The 16,339-nt window shown below is 40.3% G+C and overlaps 1 protein-coding gene across 1 annotated transcript in view; it reads right to left on the reverse strand.

Annotated features, from left to right (window-relative positions):
- LOC309958940 (microtubule-associated serine/threonine-protein kinase 4-like) overlaps positions 1–16,339 on the reverse strand; it is a gene marked incomplete at both ends in the record, with an annotated part of 316,578 nt that overhangs the window by 15,577 nt on the left and 284,662 nt on the right. The gene's annotated exons all lie outside the window — the stretch shown is intronic.

Here is a 16,339-nt window from a genome sequence, read left to right on the forward strand (position 1 = left end):
ATGCCACATATATTTAAGAAATCTTTGAACTATTCTTTTTAACTGATGGGCCACTTTATGATTTAAAAGAGAAAGGAGATCTTATATTACAAATAAAATATCCCCTCCTTCAAGAGGTGGGGCTTAATTCTCTTCCTCTGGAGAGTGGGCTGGACTTAGTGACTCCCTTCCAAAGACAGAGGAGGGAAAAGGCAAAGTAGCAACTTTTAAGTGGAGAAACCTGACAGACACCGTCTGAACCAACCAACATTAATGTTACCAACAATAATCATAGATACCATGTGCCCCTGATACGATGTCATGAGAAGAGACTTCACCACTGTGGCATTCTCCCTAAAAATCCTTAACTCCAGTCTCATCCTGGAAAAAGTACCGGGGAAAACCAAACTGAGGATCATTCTACAGAACATTCTACAGAACAACTGTCAGGGTTGTGAAAAACAAGGAACAACTGAGAAACTGTCACAGGTCAGAGAAGACTCAGGAGAACGATGACGAAATGCAATGTAGGATCATAGACTGGATTCTGAACCATAAAAAGGACAGTAGTGGAAAACCTGGTGATATCCAAATAAAGTGTTTAGTTAATAGTAATGTACTAATGTCAATTTCATAATTTTGACAAATGTATTAAGGTTACATTAAGATGTTAACATTAGGGGAAATTGGTGGAAGGGTATGCAGAGATTCAACTGTCTTCAACTTTTCTATAAATCTAAAGTGATTTCTATTTTTTTTTTAAAGTTCTCTAAAAAGAAAGAGAGAGCTAAGGAGAAAGAAAGACATGTTTGTGTGTGTGTGTGTGTGTGTGTGTGTGTGTGTGTAGGCTAGGGCATGGAATGTATGAATAAATATCGAAATAGTCTATGCTTATTTTAAGGCCATATTTAACCCAGTATTTTAGAAGTTTATAGAAATAATCTAAGTGAGAGAAGCTTGTGACTAGGACCATCAGTGAAGATGTTGAGAAGCAGTCAGGTTTGACATATGTTTTTACAGAATATACAAAAGAACTGGATGTGGAAGATGGAAGAGAAAGCCAGAAAGAGTAAAAGTTCTTGGCCTGTGCAGGGGGAGTTTGAGGGAAGAACGGTCCTATCTGGATACATCACATCCAAGATGTCTGTAAGAAATCCAAAGAAAAATTTCCAAGCAGGTGGTTGGACAAACGAACCTGGGTTCAGGAGAGAGGTCGGGGCTGAAAATAGACTTTGAACTCATTATTGTATAAGATGGTACACAAAACCGTGTGCTGGAAGTGACAGGAGAAGAGAGAACAGAAAAAGAAGTGGCACATATACCTATATGTATATATACAGGACCACTTAAAATCTACAAGCGGGGAGAATTCTGCTACACACTACGCCCTGTTAAATGATGTGCTGAACTATGCAGACCCTGGGTTCTTCAAACAACACAAACTGAATGAGGCTAGCAAGTAAAAATACTACTGGGTAGACACCAGCTCTCACACAGGTGACGGGATTGTTGCACAGACAAGGTCAGAAAATGGGCGGGAACTAGGAAATTAACCCCCAGAGAACATGACCACATCTGGGGAATGGCCCGTTAGGACACCTCTGCTGCTCAAGGCTCAACTGGGGCTCAGCCTCCAGGAAGGACCTCCCCACTGTCCCAGCACCTTCCCCTCAGCACTCTGGCAGGTCCCCACTCCCCGCGAGTGTCCCATTACTGCCAGGTGTCAGCCAGCGTGATCACGCCTGAGTTTCTGCAAAGAGCTGAGATGCGGGAAGCAGTGTATCAGGCACCGTTAGGGACACGTAAGGAGGAAATAAAATAAGACAGATTGAAAAGCTACTTGGGGAAACACACACAGCAAAAGAGATATCACCAGGTGCAGGATTATGCAGTATAATTTGAATGAATAAATGTTAACAGGGGAGAGAAAATAAAAGGGGATGAGATAATTCAGCTCAAGCAGTGGTTCTGAATGCAGTCCGGCTACACATCAGTGTCACCCAGGGAGCTTTTACAAATACCGATTTCTGAACACCACCCTGGAGATGGAGAGGGAGTTGTGTGTATGCGTTGTTTCGTGGCGGCTGGTACTTTTAAGTACCCTTAAGGCCTATTAGTTTGCCTTTGGATTTTTTTCTTTATGGAATACTACTTTTCTAGCTGTCATCAGAGTAGTGAAGTGTTAGGGTTTTTTGTTATTTCCTTTCCAAGTGGGAAGCACTGTAGGGCAAGGAAGGGTACCCCAAATGGAACTCTCCCTACCTGATGGGGTGTAAATTTAGCTAGGGGTATAGGCTCAGCAAGGGATTGGCTCTTTTAAAGGGATGTTTTTGGCCCCATTTTTCTGGCCTCCATTTCTGAGTTACTTGTGAAGGCAGAAGCAGAGGACAGAAAAGTTCACACCACAGAACCAGATCTTACAGAACCAGGCTTGGTTCTAAAACACAGCTGCACACAAAAGGGGCTTATGTTCAAACCTCTTGAAAAATCCAGTGAATTGCCCATACAGTACATAGCTCTGTGCATAAAAATCTGTAGAATGAAGCTGGAGAAGCAGTAGGTAGACCTCTACAGAGATGCTTGGACATTCAAACTGTTCATCCTGTAAAATACCACTCAGTGGGAATGTGGGATGGGTGGAGAACCCTAAAGGACCCCTCCTTTCTTGCAGGTTTTATTTCATTCTGTTTCTGTGTCTATAACCACAGTGCACTTTAACGTATTTACCTGTGGTAGTAAAGTTCAACAAAATAAACCGTGAAAGGTACACACACAAAATCCCTGCTGCGTTTTCATGTAAATTTTACTCTATCGCAACCGCATACTCACTTTCTCCGAAAAAAACAGAAATAGTTACTGCCTTCCTTTCTTTCTGGGTTGGCTTTTTCTGCCGTGAATTCAAATCAACGGCCATCGTCCCCAAGACTAGGCATTCGTCTCACAGGCCCTTTCCATACACAGAGTTTCTCAGTCACAATATGGGTGTCTGGCTCTTTGAGTTTTATAAAATCCTATCCGAAATGGAGTCTATGAATTTCTTAACAAACTCACCTGGCTGTCTGGCAGGACACGCCAGCCTTCCCATGGAAAGCCCAGAGATGAGCAGTTGCCCAGGATCACAAAGCCAGGAGACGGTGGAAGCAAAATGCGAACCTACGACACCCAGCCCCAATTTTCCCCCTACACTCCAGTGTGAAAGTGCTGGAGAGCAGGCCAGAGTGGTGTTGTGAACGACAGGGAGGGGAGTCTGAATGAGGACATGAGCACAGAGGGTTGGCTTTAATTTAAGAAAAAAAAAAAGGAGGGCAGCTTTTCCTCTAAAGAGGGAGAAAAGTACAAGTAAAAACAGGTACCTTTTAAAGAGGAACAAAGGAAAACTGAAGCAATTTACTTGGAGTTCCGTAATTTCAGGAACCGAGAAGACAAAATCTTCTGCCAAAGGTGAAAACAAGGGGCACACGTGGGATTAAAGCAAGCAAAATGGGGTTCTTTTATCCAATTGCACACTTTTTAGTAAAGGCTGCTGAGGCAAGTGCTATGCCAGGCACTGGGCATAAAGGACTTGGCTTGCTTTTTCTATAGTGTGGAAAGGCCTGGAATAGCGGGTTTCTTCAATAGTACCAAGGGAGGGGGCGATCAGTTTTCTTTAAGGAGAGTCAGGATCGTTTCTTGCCCAGTGATATTCCCCATTATTCATGATAACAAAATCTGGTGGAATTGAGCTATTCTCAACCTCCAGGCTTAGCTCAGGTTAAATTAAGCTAATGACAAAGTTCATTGTCTGAGCCAAAGTAATTGGTTCAGAGATGGCATCTGATTCAATCTGGGAAAACAAGATGCAAAACAATGTTTGCTCCAGGCTCCTGGGAAAGAATGCCTTCCTAACTCTCCAAGAGAGTTAACAGGAAAGGAGGATCATTAACCCCAAGAAGCTAATGACAGCCGCAGGGTAGAAGGTGACAGAAAAGAAAGACAGGTAGAAACTGGGTCTTGGGTGATGTCTCTGAAACAATGGATCTAGTCTTGCTTATACCTGGATTTCTCAGTTACGTGAGTCAATCGAGTCCCTTTATTGTTTAAACCAGTTTAACCTGTGGTTTCTGTTCCTTACAATTCAAATATTCCCAAGTGATGCAATACTTAAGCCTGGTCTTTCTTCCACGGCCACTGGGAGTTGGCTAGGCAGCCTCAGGAGTAGGTGAGGAAAGGGGCATTCCAGAAGAGGGAACGGATGCTGCAAAGTACGGCGGAGTGAAACAGTACACAGCTCTTAGTAAACTTGGAATGGCCGGAACTGAGGGTAGAAAGAAAAAACCAGCAGGACATGAGAACAGAGGCAGGGACAAGGCAAATCACAGAAGGGTTTTGGAAGAGTCTGTCTTTATCCTATAGGCAATGGGGAGCTCACGGAACATTTTAAGTAGGAGAATAAGATGCTCAAACTTACACATCAAAAAGGATCACTCTGGTATCAGGGTGTCAAATGGCTTATGGAAGACACATGGGAAATTAACTCAGAGACTTATTCAACTGCCCAGGAAGCATAGCCCAGTGCCAGGACTAAGAAAGAGGTAGTGGGGAAAGAGGGGAGGGGCAAATTCAAGAGAGAAGCGTGTGTGTAGGATCTACCAGAGTTGAAAAGAAATGCTTAACTCTTGGTAAGGTTTAGAACATTAGGAGATAAGGGCAGGGCTCCATCCAGAGATTAGGGAAGAGGGCCATCCAAAAGTTAAATAATGGAAATCTGAATGTGGATAAGGGGATGGCAAAACCATTTAATTTAGACCAGAGAGTCCCAGATGGCAGGGAATGTGGGACAGATTTGCGAAGTAAGATAAGAGCAAAGGTGGGCATCGTAGGTCTTTCTTGCATGAAAGTTAAATATCATTCATCACAAACCCCTCCTCCACTTTAAAATTTTTACACAATTGGTGGGAATTGTTTTTCTTTACTAAGCCCATCTGCCTTCACCCATCTAGTAACAGTCCCTAATGTTTACTGCATGGTGAGGTACATTATCTTAATTTTCACTATTCTTTCCGTTTGACAGAACTGAGGCACAGACCAGTTAAGTAGCAACACAAGGTCACAGAGCTGGCAAATGGCTTAGCTTGTCTTTGAACCTGCAGCAGCCTGAGTGCAGAGCAGTTTAATTATTTTTCATCACCAAGTAAGATTTGGTGTATCTGCACCACAGACTCCCCTCATGCAGGCTATCAAGTTGCATTCATAGCTGATAACACACTGGCAATTACTCTCAGAAAGGAATGTTACAACACAGCTTTGCAGCTCTTTCTAAGCAAATTTCCCACTTAAATTATTTTTATAGACTCTGGTTTTATTTGAAGCAAAGCCTTGCAAACACATTACTTTTAACACAGACCTTTTTAAGTAGAAAAAGCATAACAAGTCAAATCATCAGTTAACCCCAAGTCAATGAGCAAATGAAACAAGCTTCCTTTCCAGCCAATTACTAGGGGTTTTGATGCTTCCTAACTACACCCTTGACATCAAAAAATCAAGCTTGGGAATCACACACACACACACACACACACACACACACACACACACACACATATCTCCTGCCTTCCAGTTCAGTATTATATAAGGGAAGTCTGCCTCCTAAGTCTCCATGTTTCTCTGCAGGGTTTGCTGAGTAAAACTAGTATTTAATGTTAATAACATCTCCAGTTTATTGAGTGCTTACTATATACTAAATGAGGTGCATTTATTTCCTCAAGATTAGGAGCTTCCAGCCCACAGTCATACGGTATTTTATGTCTTCATTTTCTTCTTAAAGAACAAAATACTGTCTCTTTCAAGCAAAAGTGTGTCACTTTTGATCAAATGAGAGGAGCCACAGTCCTTTGCAACAAAGGAAGCAAAACAAGAAAATGTATATTAGATCAGCCAAACTTTATGCTATACAAAAATACTTATTTAAGCCCATTGTATACTTCATAGTGATGAAATGAATAGGATCTAGAGTCAGATATACCTATATTCTAACGTAAGTCAACGCTGGAAAATGTCCTTGGAAAATCTCTTTAACTTCTCTAAGACTTAGTCTTCTAAGTTATAAAATGAGGATATTACAGTCGATGCCATAAGGTGTTGAGAAGACGACTGAGAACGCACATCCTGCATGCAGCACAGTTCCTGAACACACCAGCACCCTAGATGTCAGCCATTACTATTGAAGTGTGATACTCGCATCAGACGTGCCACCTGGGGCACAAGTGAAGAGCTCCGATCAAGAGAGGAATGGGCAAAATCAAAGAGCACGCGCTCAGGATGCCTACCTTGTCCTCTCTGAATGCAGAACCTGGGCACAGTTCTGTCGAGCAACTGGAAGATTCCAAGCAAATCAGGCTTCGGTGAAATCACACACCCTGTTACTAATCAGCAGAAAAAATTCCTTTAGCAGAAGGAGATCAAACACAAACGCTGGATATTTAAAATTTTAATTGCCCTTAAGACTGCACATTTAGAGGTCCTTCAGGACTATAAAATTAAGGTCACCGTGGACAAGTTTTGTGATTCTCTTTTTTCCCTTAGAAGAGACTTATGAAGGCTCTTGATAAATACGCGTATCAGCCCTGCCACTTAACTATGTTTCTTTTTACTTGGGAAAGCCTGTGACCTATGGTGAGCTTAGATAAAAAGGCAACACCGCACAGCTGTGCCCTGCAAGGCTTCACAATTTTTTCAGGTCTTCCATCCATTACCAGCAAATTACAGTAAATTCAAAATATTGATCTGCACACTCCTATATGGGAAGAAAGTTACTATGGACTTTTATTGCTTACTGTTGGGTACAATTCCCTGGAATCAATAAAAGCTACAATGTTCATAAGCTTCTAAAAGGATAGTTAATATAGTGGATATGAGACACCTCTTAGGATCACTATAAATCTGTAGGATTCTTCAACAGAACAGTGGCAAACATCTTCACTGTTCAAAAGCCTTATTTGATTTTAGAATCTTCTCATTACCCAGGAAAACGCCCTGGGAAAGAAATGAATATCAATGACTGGCAAAACTAGAAAAGACCCTGCTTAACAGATTTTCTGTTTTACCTGTTGGTTCCCCGGCATTTCCACACCAACGTTACTGTCCAATCCAGAGTCAGTCATTAAGAGTTGTGATTGTTTGTTTTTCTTAAGAGTATCGTAGCACAGATTTAAGATGAGTTTTCTTGACCGAGGTTTCCAGGGTCCATCAAAGGAGACTGCTGGCCCATAAACAATATTTCAACCACCCTTAATTTAAAGAATCAATATCCTTTTATAAACCAATTTTTAAAAATCAGATAATAATTCAAAGGTTCTATTAAAGTTACAGACAACCTTAATACAAAAAGAAAAAGGCTTTTTATAGAACCAGGAAACAGAACTGGGTGAGACTATTTGACCAGTGATAGTGAATTCATTCAGCTGATGAATCATTTTTATTTACTAAATACACTCTATAGTTTATCTAGCAGTCACTATTCTGAAAGCCCATTTTAGTGTAGAAATTTACAGGCAAATCAGCTCAAGGGAGCTCTTGAAGTGCTATGTGAAGCTGATACCCACAAGTCTGCTTTCTTCTGAAACCACTCTTCTCCATCTAAATGCAAAAGACGATGTTTAAAATGTACATATAAAATGTATGAGGGTGATGGAAGATTAATGACACACATATTCAAATAATCAATAATGTGTCTTAAGCCTTTAATGGTACTGAAATTTATTGTAAAGAGGTCACAGAATAAAATAAACAATTGCCTTACAAAGGATATATTTTACTTAGTAAGTAATAGGTCCTATTTGTTAAAGGGTACGAATTGGACTTTTTTGGAAGTTATTTTCTCCAATGTGCTATTTCAAATAGCACCAGCTGACAGTACACTGGAATCGGGAACCCTGAGATTGAAGAACACAGAGTAAGGTAGGATCCCCTATTTCTTGCTTCACACCTTCCCCCCATCACCCACGAAAACTGGTGCTGCTGGGCTGCTCCTGTGATGCAATAAATCTAGTGGGTGCCAGGCCCTGTGCTACTCATTTTCTCCTACAGGGTTTCATTTAAGCCTTACCCCTACCCTGCAATTATAGGAAGGGTGACCGCCATTTTTTTCTGATGGGGAAATTGAACCTTGGAAAAGTTACATTGTGATTTGCCCAAGGTCAGTGGTCTCACATTAAGGATAGTATAGCAAAGACAAAGTAGCCTTGATGACCCTTTCCCATACTGCACCAGTCCTGGACACTCAACCGAAAAACATTTTTATGTGAGAAATAATAAGTCCTTATTTACTTAAGCTGCTGTTAGTTGCGTTTGCAGTTATTTGCAGCTAAATACATTCCGGATACTCTCCAAAAATAGTAGTGAACTTTGCAAGCTCCAAAGTCGGCTTTGGAGCAGTGTATCTAAAGGTACACCTGGCATTAATACAACCCTGACACCATCAGCTCTGAGCATTAGGAGGGCTGGTGCTTGTTACCCAGAGAAAAAGATCAAATGTTCCTTAAATTAAGATTAGATTGTATGAGAAACAAAATCCTTGGAAACACTGATTACAGATCTGTCAATGTGGTTCCTTTTTCCAAAATCAATTGGGAGGGCAGCGCAGTGTGTGTTAATGACTTTGAAGTTAACCAAAGAGACTCCAAACTTAATGGTATCACATTTGTGACAGTTAATTAGCAGAAAATATTAAAGTACAGTGGAGTTTTTGCCTTTTTTTTAAGCATCAAAAGCAATAAAAGTCTTTGGGGTTTTAACTGCTTCTTCTCTAAGACTGAATTCTATTCTCATTGCAAAGACAGAATCCTCTCTCTCTCAAAGTCAAAATGACCCCTGTGTGATGTTTTTGGACCAGAAGGACTACAACAAGAGTGGACATTTAGACTGAAGACCCAGGAAAGTTTTCATAAGGTGGCCTCTTATTTTTACTAACTGAAAAATTAAGTATTTTCCGAGCAGGAAGCTCTCCCCCTTATCATATGTGAACGCTGCCATTTTAATTCAGGGATGAGTTTAGGTGATTTCCACTATGGTTTCTATTATACTAATTAGGTTCTTCCTTTTAAAAATAAAAAGCATACTAGACCTTATTGTACTGACATGATTGCTGTATTATAGAGAAGCTATGTGTTACTGCATTACACTATCACCTTGGAAACCTGAAATTCATAGTCAAGTCTGGATGTACTGTCTATAGAAGCAAAAAAAAACCCAACAGTCTAAACTGACTATACTATAACATAGTATGAACAAAGGGGGAAAATCAACTCTCAAACACTGAAGAATACAAAATTACAGGCAGCCTAAACTATCTTTCAAAGTCACACAATTTAGACAAGCTGATGAATTGGCACTAATGCTTTTAAATGGTCCTATCACTTTAAATGCTAGTTAAAAAAAAGAAAAGAGAAAGTAAACTAAATTACACTGAATAGAATTATGTATCAATTAGGAAAAAAGTAGCTAAGTAAAATAGACTGTTAAAGAACTACATGTCTCTTTTTTTATTGAGATATAATTTACATAGAATTGTATGAGTTTAAGGTGTACAACATACTGATTTGATACATTTGTATTGCAATATAATTGCCATTGTAGTGTCAGCTAACACCTCTATCATGTCACATAATTATCATTTCTTTTAGTGATGAGAAAAAATTAAGATCTAATCTCTTGGCAAGCTTAATGTTTATAATACAGTTTGTGGTCTATAATCACTGTACTGTGTGTTAGCTCTCCAGGACTTATTTATGTGTTAGTTGCAAGTATGTCTCCTTAAACAACATCTCTCCCATTCCCCCAGCCCCAGCCCCTGGTAACCACCATTACTCTCATTTTTCTAGTTCAGTTATTTTAGATTCCACATATAAGAGATTATATGTGTCTTTTAAAGATAGAACCTAAATATAAAAACCCTAAGTGCTAAATGCTATACGCTAATTGAATTAAGTTGCTAACCCACGTGTCCTTAGGCTCACCAGGAGGAAAGTGCTGAGATGGCAGAGCCGTAAGAAGGCAGCCAGGCAGGGAGGCTCAGGAACCTGGCTTAGGACGATGGCCTTGGGCAAATGACTTACCCTCTCTGTGGCTTCCTTCCCTCACTGGAGACGATCAATCATAAGAGTTCATAGTGTCATTGTGAGGATTAAATGAAAGGATACGTATAAAGTACGTAGAAAAGTGACTGGCACACATCGAGCATGCTGATATTAGGTTATTATTCTATCTTAAATATTCATTCACAAATCTGACATTGCAACCCTAAGGTTTTGCAATTCGAAAGTGTAAAGTGTTCATCTACACAATAGGTAGTTATGCTGATATATCGTCTGTGCACCCAAGCACAGATGAAAACTAGTAATACATTTAAATATTCTACTTGAACGAAAGCTTAGAGAATCTATCCTTGAATTTCTTATTGATACTCTCAGGTGCTTTCCAAACGAATTCTGCTGCGTTAAAACTAAGCCAAAATAGATTACCTGGGCCATTGTAACTGCCCTTTGTCAAGCACAAAGTCCATCTCAATGAAAAACAAACTTCTTGGGCTTCCCTGGTGGCGCAGTGGCTAAAAATCTGCCTGCCAATGCAGGGGACACGGGTTCAAGCCCTGGTCCGGGAAAATCCCACATGCCATGGAGCAACTAGGCCCGTGAGCCACAACTACTGAGCCTGCGCGTCTGGAGCCTGTGCTCCGCAACAAGAGAGGCCGCGATAGTGAGAGGCCCGCGCACCGCGATGAAGAGTGGCCCCCGCCTGCCACAACTAGAGAAAGCCCTCGCACAGAAACGAAGACCCAACACAGCCAAAAATAAATAAATAAATAAATTTTTAAAAAGGAAAAACTTCTTAAAAAGCCAGATTCCATTTTTACCCCCACATATGCTAAACAAGTTGGCATATGTTCCAAGCATTCCATAGTGTATCTTTTAAGCAGACCCTTTTTATCTTGTGAAGCTTTCATTAAATTATAAGAGAAAAAGTATTTCTCACTAGGACAGGAATAATGCTAGATTTGTCATCTACTCTGTTTTCATTCTATATTTCTCTCACTCTACCTTTCATCAATAAATAACAGTGTTGCTTTAACTAAAAAGTGTGGAAAATTCTGATTGAATTTTCCACTTCAGAGTACACAAAATCATTCCATCTAACATGCTGTGTTAGAAAATCTATGCCCTATTCCGACCTCCTGTTGCAGCCTATTTCAAGTATTGGTGATGCACCATATCACACTGCATGGCTGGTGAAGGAGAGTAAACATATTGACTGAGAAATGTTTTGAAAAAAACCTCTATTCCACCTAGATCCTGGCTACTGTCAAAAACCACAAACATGTTTGCATTCTGTCTGTGCAAGAGCATGACAGAGTTCTCACAGAAATTCCCACAATAAGCGACACCAGCTACTTGCCTAATTCTCCATCTAAGCAGGACCATGCAAGGCGGGGGCTGGGGTAGGGGGAGCAAGAGTCAGCCCAAATAATATACTCAAGAGGTGTAGGAGAGAAGATGTTATTAACCGTGCCCTTCCTTTCACCTATTTGCAAGGTTAAAACAAAATTTAGTACAAGAGATTACCATCGCAGTGAGAAGGCACAACTCAGCCAGCAGGCAAGGAACACATGGAAGGAAAGGTAATATATTGATTGACCTTTCCTTCCAATTGCAGTCTAGGCAGCCTGCTGTCTTTTTTCATTGGGGGGGATGTGACAGCTGACCTAGCCTATTTTCCTGGACTAGCAAACTGGGACAGTCCTTGGAGAAGAGAGGCTGAGACCAGTACACACCTACAGTGGCAGAGCACAACATTAGCTCTGTCCTAAGTAGCAGGCCCTAAGTATAATGCTGTAATCTTCTGGATTAGAGCTCTTCCTCCCTCCAAAAATGCTAGTTTCCTTACCAGAAAACAGTGGGGAAGACGTTTCCCAGGTGTAGAGAGTGGCAGCTGATATGAATTATTCATATTCCTTGAAATAAAGAGCAACAGGTCCATTTAGCTCAACATTTCCCAAAGAACTTTGCTAATGGGTATCGACAAGAAAAACTTAAAAGTTCCTTTGTAAAAGTTCTGTATTCAAATAAGTTTGAGACACACCTAATACAGCTCAGAGAATTTACTTACTGCAAGATTTCCCCAAGATTTTTTAAATTATTGGCATTTTATTTAACAAGATCAAGGGCCATGGTCTGCAGTGTTCCCCAAATTAATGGAACCATGGAACAGTATGGGGAAAACATCACTGAGGCACATACACAGAACAAGCTTTGAGAAATGTAAGTTTAACTGAGCCTTTACTTTAGTACAATGATAGGATGACCATAAGAAAAGCAGAGACCAAATCACTGCCATGGGATACACCAGTGACTGCATTTAGTAACTGAATTTCACAGTCTGGTATTGCACTCTGATGAAAAGAGGTAGGTGCTCTACACTGTAATTCGATCAAGTGTCCCCTAGTACACCTTGAAAGACTGTACAACAATTCCAAGAGAAGACTGAAAACAACAGCTACATAACAAATCCCTCCTGCACAACAGTGATCAAATTGCTAAAGAAATAAACCCAAGGCATAAAATCACATGACTACCATGCCATAGGTCTACAGTTCATGTGAAAGATACATCCAGGAAATAAGGACTATTATCACAGTCATGTGTGTCTAACAGTGACGGAATAACACAGCTAAGCCCTTATTTATGAATGGTTAGGCTTTTCTTTGTTCCCTTCTCCCCATTGGCAAATTCCCTGATCTCCTTGGACAAATCTCCTATTTCTGAGACTTCCACTTCCATTCAGAAAGTAGACAATCACAAGAGACCATTACTCTCAATTACATGTGTGAAGATGTGAAGAAAAGCTAGAAATGAAAAGTATGTTATCACTTTGTCTGGTTCCTCTCTTACCCATCCATGGCAGATTCCTCCTCCTCCTGACATTCCACCATGATAGCCATGGGCCTTTTCCTTCAAGAGTTTATCACTCTGGAGTTCCCTTTTTAGGTTTACTTATGCCCTTAGCTTTTTAAATAATTTTTTAAAGTATGATTTTGTAGCTTACACACCTTGTTTTAATTGTGAAGATAACAACAATGGTCTCTTGTCATTGTCCACATTCTAAGTGGAAGAGGAAGCCTGAGAAATAGGAGATGTTGCTTTTTCATGTGTTTATAATTCTGAGTAGGTGCCAAACATTTTGAATGAAAGAACAGTAGAAATTGAGGTAAATAATATTTAGCTCCAGGAAAAGGTGTGTCTCTTCTATGCCACACCACTTGAGTCAGGGTGATGAGTCATTCTGCTCACTACCTGAACTGTGCAGGTACTGTTGAAATCCATGGTCAAGAAAAGAAACCGGCAATACAAACAGATGTGGAGATAGCCAAGATCTTGATGTTACCAGACAAAGACTCAAAAATAACTATGCAAAAGGATACAGTGGCAAAGATGTGCGACAGCATGAATGAAGACATGGCAACTTTCACTAGAGAGATAGAAACTATAATAATAATAAAGAACAAGAGGAAAAGCTGAACTGAAAGATACCAGAGTGAAATGGATTTACCAGCTGACTGAGCAAAGCTAAACAAGGGATAAATAAAGTTTAAGTCGAAATGATAGAAATTATCCAAAATGAATCACCAAGAGAATAAAGCATAAAGCAAAAACAAAAGAGTGTCTAAGATCTGTGGGACAATATCCAACTGCCTAACATAGGTACAAATGGAGCCCCAGAAGGAGAGGAGAGAAAATGAAGTAGAAGATAAATGATGGCCAAAGACTTTCCAAAAAAGTTGATGAAAGGCATCAATCCACATATCCGAGAGGCTCAGTGAATTCCAAGTAGAATAAATACAAAGAAAATCATACTTGGGCACATCTTAGTCAAATCTCTTTTTCAGGCAAGAAGCAGATAAATATGTGTGAGATAGTGGAAAGGGAGAACTTATCAAAAAAAATTAACTTGAAAAAATGTTAAAACAGGCAATGGTGTTATCAAGATAATCAAGCCAGTTACAAAAAGATACCATGGTCTCCAAGCATTGGCCAGCAAGTGTGTTTGAGGTGCTCAGGCTGCTCTTCTCAGTACTGTCAGCAAAGAAACTCCTTCCAAAACCCTGTCAGAATCCATAGAACACCCCCAGGCAAAATAAGCATTGCCTAGCTAAATGTTTAAATTGCTTTTTTAGAGTAGCTGGTTATGTTTTGATTTGTTTTTCTTTTTGCCTAGGGGTAGAGGGGTATAAGGGGCCAACAGGATACAGAAGTGCTCGAAGGCAAAGAAACAATTTCAGTAATTCTTCATAAAGCTAGAGCTAAATTGGATAACCTGTACTTAACCCAACTGATGATCTTTTCACCTCTAAATTAAAAAGATTTCCTACACCCTTCCTCGAATAAATCGCTAATCTCATCTTGGCCACTTGCCTGTTACACAAGTCTTTGGTAAGCACTACTCTGATGACTCTGAGAAAAGTCAACAAATGTAATTCACCAGTTTTTTAAAGCCCTTGAAAAAAAGAATCCACCTAAGGACAAGAGAGGTTGGGCTGTAACAATTCACCTATGCCTACTTAACCTTTACCAGCTGAAACAAAAAAAAAAGAGAGAGAAAGAAAACTGCTACAAAAATCTGTGTTAGGAGAGAGAAACGGGCCAAATTAAATAGTTCTTTCCCCTCAATATTTTCAGTCACAACATTTAAATGGCCTTAAAATAGAAATTCCAGCAGCTAAAATATTAAAAGCCAATGATTATGGTTTTTACACTTGTTCTTTACCTCTATTTTGAAGCCCAATCCCATTCTTTTCTTAAAAACAAAAATTTACTGGATAATGAATTAGGATGTTGGCAAACAGTATCAGGAAAGAAATGCAACTGTGAAAACAAAAATAGAAATTTAAAACATTCTGAAAACTGCTACAAGGGTAACACAGGGGTCTGCTGGGGTGGTGGTAATGCTCTGTGTTTTAAATCTTGGTGTTGTTACCTGGGTATAGTGAGTGTGTGAAAGTTCACTGATATCTGCATTTTTTGGATACGTGTTACTCTTACAGAAAAAAAAATCACTCAGATCTTTGGGATAATATCAAACTTAAAATATCTGTACTTTTCTGTATATATGTTATACCTCAATAACAAGATTTTTTTCAAAAGGCAGCAGGCTATACTCACCTTCAAGCTTAAGCACTAAATCCCGTAAATGCCTGGCCACAAAATGGCCAAATCGTTCAGTATGAGTTACCGGAACTGAATTCCAAAGGCATGTTTTAGCCCTGTAATTTTGACTGCTTCACTACTGTGTTTACATGATACATTATACACAGAATCATGGGAAATAAATAAGTGGAATCCACTTCCTGTAGAATTACTTGTATGTATCTGAGTAGAGAGATGTTAGGCTGAAAAAACTGGGGTGCCCTTTGCCCACTTTTCAACTGCATTGTTAGGGCTCTAGAATTCTGTTAAAGCCAACAGAGAAATACATCCTTGTAAACTGGGAGGGACACACAAAGGAACGGTAAGGAGAATGAATGCTTTTCAGATAGTTTTGCAGCATTACGTAGGACCCTAGTGCTGTGGAGTCAGGTGGCAGGAGAGTGGGATATAGGTCAAAGGAGGTCTCTGGCACAGAAGGCAGAAGAACATCGCCACGGGTACTGTGGTTGCCTTCCTTTTGCACCCTGAGAAATGCTGCTCAGTACAGGGTGTCGCCCGGGAAAGGGCGGAGCCCCTCCTAGATGGTGGTGCAAAGGGCATGGTGTGGTGGCTAAGCGCAGGGACTAACTGGGCTTCACCGTGTACTAGCTCTGGACCTCCTGCAAGTGATTTAACTTCTCTGTGCTGTCTGCCAAAGGCAGTGAACTGTGCACAGGTGTGCCAGGTAGACAGATCATGTTGTTAGTGTAGCCCCAAAATGCAACCTCAGACTCAGCCTGAACCTGAAGGGAACTGATCGTTTGGAATATGGGAAAACATTACCCTTCGAGTGTGATGTACAATGTCATAGCTTTGTCCTGTAAGCTAACAAGTGCAGTTCATAGGAGTTTAGATTGAACATCAAAGACATGGAGTTAAACAATGACCAGAGGAGAGGTGAAAATTCACCTGTCCATTCAAGGTCTTCCTGATGATCCACACTATGTAGGTGTTCATCTATTTATGTCTAAGGCCTGCAGCTCTATCTGTTTTATCCTTTGATAAGGTGAGTTTGCCTTGAGCTCATTGAGAGACTTTCTGCTTTCCTTCACGAGTGGTCTGTGCCCTCCACTACTGGTAACGGAAGCAACTAACTGTGGTAAAAATCGAGAAAAGGTAGAGCGTTTTTTCCCACACCTCAGAAACACCCA

Source organism: Leucopleurus acutus (genome assembly GCF_964270905.1).
Source record: "Leucopleurus acutus genome assembly, chromosome: 3".
NCBI lineage: Eukaryota > Metazoa > Chordata > Mammalia > Artiodactyla > Delphinidae > Leucopleurus > Leucopleurus acutus.